Source organism: Patella vulgata, chromosome 7, assembly GCF_932274485.2.
Source record: "Patella vulgata chromosome 7, xgPatVulg1.2, whole genome shotgun sequence".
In the NCBI taxonomy this organism is placed as follows: Eukaryota; Metazoa; Mollusca; class Gastropoda; family Patellidae; genus Patella; species Patella vulgata.
The window spans coordinates 28,811,156-28,822,479 of record NC_065885.2 but is presented as its reverse complement, the minus strand read 5'-3'; positions in this window follow the sequence as shown (position 1 = coordinate 28,822,479).

Below are 11,324 nucleotides of genomic sequence, written 5' to 3'. Positions count from 1 at the left end.
TTCCCTTTTCATTATATATTTTTTTTAACCATTATAGCGAGAACTTACAGCTCTTTGTCTAATCTTACCTAACGCCGCTTTGATTTTGATTCCAGTATTAAATCCAAATTTATGGGGAAAATATTGCCAAAATTGGTCAAAATCAAGGAAAATGTGTTATGTGAGATATTTTGCCCGGGCAGCAGCACTACGGTCCACACTTATTTCGATTCCAACTACCAGGGTTTCTTTACGTGAATGCAGCTGTGTACACGGACCCTAGGTTTTTCAATTTCCTTGCTAGAACCTTCATCCTGCTGGAAAATCCCGAGGAGCTTTCCCGGCCAACAACGGATTCGAACCAGGAACCTCCAGGTTATCGGGCCAACACCTTACTATTCTGGGACACCCAGAACCTCCTAGTCTACAACGTACACATTTGATGAAATTTTACTGGGTAATCAACAACATAAAAAACGGACTACGCATGGGCAATACAACTGTTTAGCTAAATTCAAGAAAGAGTGACGACGAAATAGATTTTTCTGAAATGGTAATTCTTAACGTAATTTTATGTGCTTCTTCTATTAGTGTTTAACGTCAGCTTCCACCGATGTTGATATCACAAACAAGTTTTGTCTTATTTTATTATGCATAGTGCGCGCATGGTTCTTTTCAGTGGGGAGGAAACCGGGCTACCCGGAGTAAACCCGCGAGATTGAGAAGGTGCCCCTATCTCTAAGCTACATACACTCACACCAGGGACGGAAACCACGACCGCAAGACCGAGGTGACCCGCCATTCCAACCTCACTTATTTCATGTGCGTCGACATCTTTTAGTGCCACCTACCTCCCTTATTACGCTCTCTCAGTAGGGTGACCCACAATAAATAAATATCTCCATATATCTCCTTATATCTCGACAATTACGCCACAATATTTATATATATGCCAAGCCTCAAATCAGTTTCACACAATTATAGTCACTAAATAAACGATCATGTTGTACTTAATAAGCTATGACCATTAATCATCTATAAATAATAGACTGAAAACTGGTTCCAATTGTCGTCCATTACATCCAGACACTTTTGAGTAAAAGATAGGTTACGTGCCCTTGTTTTGAAATTAGTCTCGCTTAACCAGTCTATCGACCATTCTACGTCTGATTGACAGGTCGGGATAATCAAGACTACTTTTTTACGAAACATAACAGAAAGCTAGAACAAGAAATTGAATTTAGAAATAAGCACGTTAGGTAGCTCAGCAATCGTTTTAAGAACCTTGTAAAAGTAAAATGAAACTACTGCAAGTATCATGTTCCTGTCTAATCCGAGTGATTCAGAGATATTATTTGTACTAAACCAAAAGATGCCGCTCTTAACGGTACAGTTAATGATAAAGCGATTTAAAAAATGAAACGAACGTAATTTCTAAATCTGCTGTAATAACCAAGAAGCTTAATTTCACTGCTATTCAAAATCGTCAACAATAAATTTTTTACGGCTGTAATAGTTGATAGATTTGTAGAGAATTGCACGTGCCATGGCTATTTATAGTATCATATTGTCAGAAAGTTGGTCTCGGCACGGCGAATGTGTACGCTTCAGTGGTAGTCTCGAACTATCAGCGGTGGACTTTATTTCTGTAGAGCACATGGGCCACCCTACTCTCAGTGAAAAATAATAGATTGTGTACCTGATAACGTAAAAGACCGGATAATCTAGCCAATGATCTAGTTATTCTCAAATGTTGACAAAGCATCCAGACTAATATTCATAGGATATTTGAGTGATGGAGACTAACGCCTTACTCACATAAATAAATCACATAAATAAAAACAACTGAATTAAACAGTGTCAATAACGAACGGGCGATAGAAACAAAATCACAGGTGAACCGAAACATTATTTTTGTAAATTGGGTTGAAATACACCAAGTGAATATTTATATAACATACAAAGTAAATATATAACCTATACTAAAGGTACACTGATCATCACGAGGTTTCATTAACTAACACCTGCTCTTTATATCGCAAGGTCTTGCTATTATGCCAAGTCGAGAGTTGGGTCCCACGTTTGTACGACCACACCAAGTCGGGTTCCTACAAAATTGTATGGAATTGCTCCAGATTTTCTGCACACAATCGAATTACCGAAATAAAATTAGATTATACGTTAGTGATCTACGTTTCTTGTGTGGAAGTTAGGAGTTTGGGGACTTATGGCCACCCTAGCAATCCTATATGCAAACTGAAGCTATATCAAGGTTTCAATTATTTGTTCAGAATGGGTATACGGGTTTCTGAGATTCTTTCAAACATTATGTCTGAGATCATACGACAATTAGCAATGCAGTACCAAGACTCGACTGCGAAGTAAACGCTTTCGATCGACCACTGATTCATTCACTTGATTTCACAGTACTTTTATTACTTGCAATATCTATGCCTGATAAGTCTTGTCCGCGGGTTTGACGTATGGTCCTTTGTTTGGAATACAATTATAACGGGTTTCATTCAAGGACACAACGAATACTTGACTCTATATAATTTCATCTAATTTCTACCCTTATAGAATTGCTTTTCCTTTTCCTAAAGTTTAAATTTTCATTACTGGACAGCGGATCTTTTTTTTTCTTTCTTCATCTTATTGACATAATAAATATTTGTTTAGCCGAGTGTCTTCCTTATTACATGCAATATAAAGGCAATTATGAATGCGCTAGTCACCTGTCAAATAAAAGTTACCCTTTCAAGAAAAATAAACATTGAGTGTACTCGTGATTATATATACACAAAATATCCGCTATGAGTTTTTTATCTGCTGTGTATGGTGTGTCGTCAACAGAGGTATACTTTTTTCTTATACCTCAACTCAGGAGTGACAATCATATTGGCACATCTTGAAATAGAAGAGGGTGACCGTTTTATATAATATATATTTAATAGTAGGCTACACTATAAACATCGTATAAGGACATGAAATTAAATTTCCATAATGACATACCAATTCGCAATCGATACAATATCTCTATGCATAAATCGACATGATTATAAAGCTGGCACTAATAAATAAATGACAATAATAGCCATGGCTTTCCTCGATAGATGTTCGGTGTCTTGTCAATCTGATTAAAACACAGATCCTATTTCGTTTTGTTTTTTATAGTTCAAAATTTCGTTTCACTTGTCTTCACAACACTAGGATCTGGAAGAGTTGTTATATAACAGGGGTTCTAGTTGATGTGAGGAATTGGTCCATAAAACAGTCTGTTACGGCGAGTTCTTGGCGTGCTCTGCACGGAACTGTGGGTAAACATCTAGAAAGGTCAACGCTGATTAATCAATGCCTGACATCATGGGGTCAAAAGACACTCGTTTGACTCCTGACGCGACCTCCCTGTACAACTGGTCAGATATTCATGTAGTGTAGGCCATCGAAAGTATAAAAGAAAACGAAAGGAAATATAGACCTGTGTTTGAAGTAAAATGGGGTTTAACTTTCTACTCCTCTAATCTAACCGGTCTATGACAGAAATTTTCCCGGTTCTTTTACGTTCCCACAAACGTGTATACGTGACCTCAGATTTTGTCCCATCCGCACGACCAGACAATAAACAACATTTCACGATATATACCACCATCGTTGAGTGTTTAATGATTTAGTATAATCTTCGTCGTTTTTCAGATACTTACATCGAATTTGGAACAGCGACTCAATCATCATCCTCGGCCATTGAAACCAGAAAGTCAGTTGGGTTATCTGGTTGGCTGCAAAAAGAAATCAAATTTCAGCCTATGAAGTAACTCGCAGGTCTAGTCTCATTAGGCTTGGATTATCCAGTTCTAAATCTTAATTGGAAATAACCTTCCTTGTACTTTCTGATTAACACGGTGGAAAGTATCGCAGTTTTTATAGAGGATGGTCATTTAAACCAAAATCAGTTAAGGCTATCTGGTTGGCTACAAAAAATATCAAATTTCAACCTATGACGTAACTGGCAAGTCTAGTCTCATAGTCTCATTAGGCTTGGATTATCCAGTTCTAAATCTTAATTGGAGATAACCTTCCCTGAACTTCCTGAGTTAGCAAGTTCGGGATTCGTTCATTTCCCGCCTATTTTGTATTAAAGGGGCATTATGTAAGATTTAGATAAAGCGCTGGACGTTCTGGCTATAATATTTAAAAAAATAGATAATGTAAAATGAATATATTGAAAATTTCATTCAAATTACTCTATTTTGAGCAAAGTTATCAATGGTTCTAGTTTTGACAAGATATGTACATTGATCCTAACTACCGTACCGGTCAGTCGAGTCTTAAGCCCGTCGTACACGAGCAAAGAAAATTTGACAAATTTCTTTGACGGTCTCCTCAGATTTGGTCGGAACTGTGAAGGAACCGCATTCATAGAACAAAAAGAAAGCCAACTTGTGTACAAAAAATTCAGAATACTGATTTCCCACCGTGGTTACGATGCCTTTGACGCGTAGAAAAGCGGCCATGGGCTGGGGAATAGGTGTCCTGTTGATGATGCGGTATCAGCACGATTACACCCGGCAACATCAAAATCGCAGATGGTGGGTCAGCCATGGGCCACGGAATCGAGGATGGAGGAACATGGTTTAGGAACCAATTTAATTCCTGAGTTACGGGAAACTGATCCAGAAAGTTTCAAGAACTTTCATGAGAATGGAGATAGAATTATATGACGAAGTACTGCAATTTGTACAACCACTGATCACTAAACAAGATACAGTGATGCGGAATTCAATCAAAGCTGAGGATAAATTGAGTGTCGAAAAATGAAAGTGAAATCATTAGATGCGTGCGCAGATTTGTGGCAAATTTATTTGACGGCCTATCGTACACGAGCATAAGTTCCAAATCTTTGACACATTTATTTGACGAAAAGCTATGCATGCCAGCTTTTGTCAAATCTCATATGGCAAATGAAAATGTGGCAAATTTCCTATCGTACAAGAGCAAATTTCTTTGACAAATCTCCATTTGTCAAAGAAAATTTGCTCGTGTACGACGGGCTTTAGATAAACCTAGATATATAGGTTTATCGGATGTGTTCGTTATTAGATACGACCTGAGACTAGTTATTTACCCTTGCAAACCCGTTTTTTTCATTGAAGTATATGGCAACGTAGAACTGAAACATTTAAAATGTAATACCACTTATTTAAACTGAACTCGATCAAAAGAATTCAGCATTTACTCAAATAATGTTCATTAACTTAGCATAACAGGAATCAATCGGACCAACGACAGCCATGACACTTCGGCGCTTTTCGAGGTATTCGATACGCTAGTATCATAAGTTTCGTATCAGCATTACAAAAATTTGGAAAACAGCAAATCTACCTAGCTGAAATATTGTTCAAAATGTTGCATATTGCACTGGACAGGTTGTTTGATTTGTATGAAAATACTGTTTTAATCTAATTAATGTAGGACAACACATATTAGTAATAGCCATCTGTTAATTATATTTCAAACCTGTGATGTACTAATTAGATGGGTTATAAAACATTTTTGTAATTAATTTGTCACAACCCTCGGTGTTCGCGGCAGAAGCGCTCACATGGGAGTTCAGGAATAACAGTGTGTTAGTTTTCCATTGTGAAAAGATCTATATGAAAATAAGACAATATATATATATATATGACTATGATGTCTGTAAATGAATGGTGAATTGATTGCAAACAGTAGTCATTTGAAATCTCACGAACATAAAGCGACAAGTTTCTTTCAAATCAGATGAAACATGTAAACACTAATCCATTCAGAAACCAAGTGAAATGATTAAACTGTATCGGCAATACACATTTAACAATGAAGAACCACACAATAAGTTGGTTACTGAGGAGAGAGATATAGGGAAGTTAACAAATTGTTCATAACGACTGGCTTACTAAAGTGTCAAAGTGTTTTGTTTATAGTCTGATTTAGTCTTTGAGATATAAACAGGTCACAATTCTATGGAATACAATTACAGCTTATTACTGAGCGACGTTTCGACTAGGGTTGATGAATAACTAGGAAAGCCTAGTCGAAACGTCGCTATTTCTATGGAATACAATTACGGCTTATTACTGTGCGACGTTTCGACTAGGCTTCATAATGACGTCCTCAGTAATAAGCAGTAATTGCATTCCATAGAATTGTGACCTGTATATTCCAGTTCACTTACTAATACATGAATAGTCTGCCAGATATATACAGATTGAAACAATGCCATTGAAACACTGGGATCGGTTCACGGTACATCCTGTTTAGTGAGCCACCGTGGTTCCAACTAAATAATGAAAAGCGTGTCAGCGTAATACCAGCATAAAGCTGGCAACGAGAAATATGTAGTACTATGCTACAAGCATTCGAGTAAGGGCATTTATTTTTCCAGATATTATCTGCTTAAAAAGTCAGGGCACAGCCAACATTAAGTCTATAAGGCCAAATCTAGTCCTTTTCGGGGTCACGGTAATGCCATACTTTTTTGAGCGGCTATCGCGTTATCATTACGTTTTATTTTTTGACATTTTCCTCACTTTTGTTGGATAGCAGGCTACACCACCACACCATAATAAAGGGTTAAAGGACGGTGTGTGTGTGTGGGGGGGGGGGGGTCCATAGAGAGCCTACAAACTTTGTTACAACTTCATCCAAATAGAAAAAAAGGGAGTCTACGATCTTTGTACAATAACACATATTGTGATTAAAAGGTACTGTCTAATGTGCATCCAAAATCGAACTTAGCCAAGATCTTTTGATCCCTGACATACATTTCTTATGCATTGCATTATTTGCCACTATTTGCAATGGGAATGGTAATTTTAAAGGTAAGATAAGGTACGGTTTCCACTCAAATATAATTCATCTTTGGGAAATAAGGATCCATAAAGTCGAATATAAATATAACCTGTGACTTCTACAGTGTCCACAAAAAATGTGAACGGACGTACAGGAGCGACGGCATAATTTAGCTGGAAAGGCTGTGGGATACTATTGGCGTCAGAACAGGCCGCCAACAGTCGATTACAAACGTGGATATAATTTCCTGGTGTGCTACCTGAAAGATAACCGTATTCCGATTTTTTTTCTTTGCAATAACTTGGCAATTATACTGATCTAATACGTGTCTAGGTTCATCTAGTTCTACATTTTGTTTCAAAGAAGTTGTAAAATTTTCATTCTTATTTTAAATGTATGCCGACTGCGCTTGAGAGGACAAAAACAAACATTATATTTATATAGGTCCGATGGCCTATCACATTCTCTTTGATGCTCAAATAGGTATATTAGACACGGTTTAAATGGGAAAGAGCCGATTTAACAAGAGTGTAAACTAGTAATCTTTAACTGACCTCTCAAGCATTGCTATAGGTATTATTGTCTGTTGGTAAAAGGGGGATAACGCAGTTAAGGCTGTAATTTCGTGTTAACGGGCAGGTGTGGGAAATGAAATGAAGAGGGGTTGAACGTCTTAATTTCATGCTCCGACTAGGCCAATGAAAGACGGACATACGCCATACAGTATGCCATGGGGAAAATTTGCCCTGACAGCGACAATGCGGCCTACTCTTATATCGAGTTCTGCCTGTCAAGGGTTATTTTACGTGCATGCCAACGTGTACAGTATCTATGGGAATATGGTCAGGCCGACGAGTTAAAATACTATTTTAAATGTTTGGTTGTTAGCGAATAAACATGGCAGGTAGTCCCGGGTTTGTGGGCTGGGATAAAAACTCGATCGATCGAGATACTTTGGGAAAGATCAAATTGCTGGATGTCCTTTCCTAGCCACCGTTAAGACGTGCTTGCAAGACACGTTTTGGTATATTTCGAATAAGTCAAGGGCGATGGTTTAAATTTACAATCTGAAATGGGGCTATTTTGCGTTGTTTCAAACTTTGCCCTAGAATTAATTATCACAAATGAATACAAGAGTTCGGTCATTACATGGCGTGGTTTCGAATCCCTGGTTATACGTGGCAAGGAATAGGGTCGCCTGCCCAACCTCGTGGGTTTTCTCCGGGTACTCCGGTTTCCTCCCACTGCTAAAGACCCCTACGCGCAAGCGATTTATGTAAATAAAATTGAACCATATGTTAGTCCCGAAATGACCAAGTTTATGTCGAGTGGACGTTTAACCCCATTTCTCTCTCTCTCACATGTTTCTGAAAGAAACGACTGCGAGGTTTACAACATAAAGCCGTTGCTAGATTAGTCTAAACTTCCAAATATTTTAGGTAGTTGTCTCCCTTTAACACAGACGTGTGATACAAACGCGTAAGAGGAATTGAACGGACCTTGAACTTTGCAACTCGATTATCACAGCGCGCAACTTGGTATTCGCGATGATATTTTCTATCGAGGAATCTGAGAGGTCCCCAGCTGGGTGAGGAACCAGTCGAAATTAGTGCCGAAACATTTTGTGTATTACGTGAAGGCCTTGATAAAATGTACGGAGTTAAAGCGAGATTAAGGCTTCTATTGAAGATGCTTAAATACGGGTACACATTTTGTTAGAAGTTAAAGGGAGACAATTCCATTTTGACGTTGAGTTTGCGGGGTCGCGCCATTAATTAGTTCGAATTGTTTTTGGTACGAGCATTCTTCATTTCTTATTATATCCTTGACTTTTATTGGTGACAAATGCTGTGGAGAGAAGGGTTATTGATACTACTGACGTGGAAAGAACAGGAGGTAAAAAAAGGAGATTCGTTTTTGAATTCCCGCAGAAAAATAATATTACCGGAACCGGTAAATATGTCGTTTCGATTATAATCAAATAATTGTGTATATGAAGAATGAACTCATAGAATGCTCAATGCTCAAATTCTCTAGATTGAAATTTGACATGAAATGAACACTGAAGTCAGTGAGACAATAGTTAGAAGTTTTACTCTTAATTACGACTTTTGCTCACTGACATCGAAGTATAATGCATGACATCTCTAGATAGACGGAGGTTTTTTTGTAAAAATAATGTATAGGTATTTAAGATTAGCCTCTTAACGATGAGACAAATATTCTGGACAAACTCCAGACTGTGTTTTTACTGTTGAAATATTTATTAAATGAGTCATGAGTATTAACACTATAGAAATGTGAAAGACGATATGTAACTTCCTAGTTGATAATAACAGAATACTTCGGGCGATATATTTAATGAAAGGAATTACGAGCTTCGAGTGCGTCTCTACAATAACACATGGGTAGATTCAGTACATACATTATCCATAAAATCTATTCACACTACTAAAATGTATCGTTTATCCAGGTTGGTTATTTCTATTGTCACGAATAATGTGTCTACGCCTTGTTTAAACTTGATATTTGTTGTTGGTTTAAACAATATTTTATTTCTGTTATTTCATGATTATTTACAATACTCATATTGTGGATCTGAAAACAAGCCATAGCTAATATAAATTCAACTCCATGTAAATTGTAAAATTCAATAACATTACTAAAATGTACAAATTTCAAAGGTATTATATCTTACATTTTTATAAATAAAAAAAAAAATAAACATATAAATAATTAAATTAATATAAATAAACATATAAATAAATAAATCATCTTCAAGGTCGTCATCATCACCATCATCACCATTATTTAACATTAATCGCCGTCGCCTGCCATTCTATTCAAAACGCTTGGTTAGTCTTAAATACTTGTGAACTTTACTAAAAATCATTTCATTTCGTTGGGATCGCCATATAGGAACGCTTTTGTATGTATGGATTTAAATGGAAGGGTATTTAATGTTGATATATGCTGAGACAAATAATTTGGGCAGTGCAAAAAGTAATGGTCGCTGTCTTCTTGAGTATGTCCACATCTGCATGTCGGATTTTGTGAAATATGCATTAAAAATCTATGGAAGTTTAGAGCACTTTTACAATTACGAAGTCTGGAATGTATAATCTGAAATTTACGATCTCCATAGTAATAATATTTAGGTATTTTATGATCGTTCACACTTATCTTAATTTTAAAATTTTGAATAGTGGAGGCGTTTTGCGTATCGTAAGAAAGGCTGTTCCAAAGGTCAATTGTTGAAGGTAAAAATGAAGGTAAAAATGAGTTTTTATAGTAATTAGTGTTAGAAGATATATTTTTTAATTTATTGTTATTACGAACAGGGTAAGGATTTACTTCGGAGATTTTAGGTGGTACTAGAAGACTTAAGAAAGGGGGAACCAATTTATTAACCATTTTATACATAAGGATAAGCTTGTGCCTTATACGTCTTGTTGATAGTGGGTTATATCCGGATTCATAGTAAAGTACATTATGGGAAGTGCCTCGAACAAGACCTGTTATCGTTCTCAATGCATCTAGATGGAGATTTTCTAATTTTAATGACTCAAATTTGTTACAGTTGTCCCAAACCACGTCAGCGTAGTCGAATAAGGGCAAAATAAATGTATTGTAAATAATCTCTAAAGACTTACGAGAAATACGATATTTTAAGCCACGGAGACAGTCAATAGAGCGTTTGACTTTAGATATTACATATTCAATATGGTTATCCCACTGACAATTACTTTGTAAAATAAGACCAAGGTGTTTGTGGTATATCGATTCCTTAATTCTTACATTGTTAAAATTTAATTCAAAAGAGGTTTGGAATTGTTTTCTAGAGAATGTCATGGAAACTGTTTTAGGGGGTTAAATCTTACTTTCCATTTAGTCGACCAGCTGTTAATCAAATTCAGATCTAAATTCATTACATTTTCACATTCGCCTGGGTTTTCAATAGTAAGATACAACGACGTATCGTCTGCAAATAAACGTGTATTAGAATTGATATTTTCAGTAATGTCATTGATATATATAAGGAAAAGAAGTGGACCCAATACTGATCCTTGGGGAACACCTACGGTTATATTATTTAAATTAGAGCTTTCACCTTTAATAACTACTGATTGTTTTCTATTCGTCAAATAATCTGATATAAGAGTTAAAAGTTTACCTCGGATACCGATGCAACTCAGTTTGTGAATCAGACCCTTATGCCACACACGGTCGAACGCTTTACTAATATCACAAAATATGGCTTTTACCTCTTTACCGTTATCGAGAGCCGACGAAATATAATCATATATGTCAATTAATTGATAAATAGTACAGTCATTTATTCTGAATCCCGATTGCAGAGGGCTTAATAAATGATTGGTTAATAGAAAATTGTGTATATCTTTGTAAATTAGTCTTTCAAAGACTTTTCCAAGTAAACTTAATAATGATATAGGTCTATAATTCGCGGGATCGTGAGTATCCCCTTGTTTAAAGATTGGAACAACGATAGCCTGTTTCCA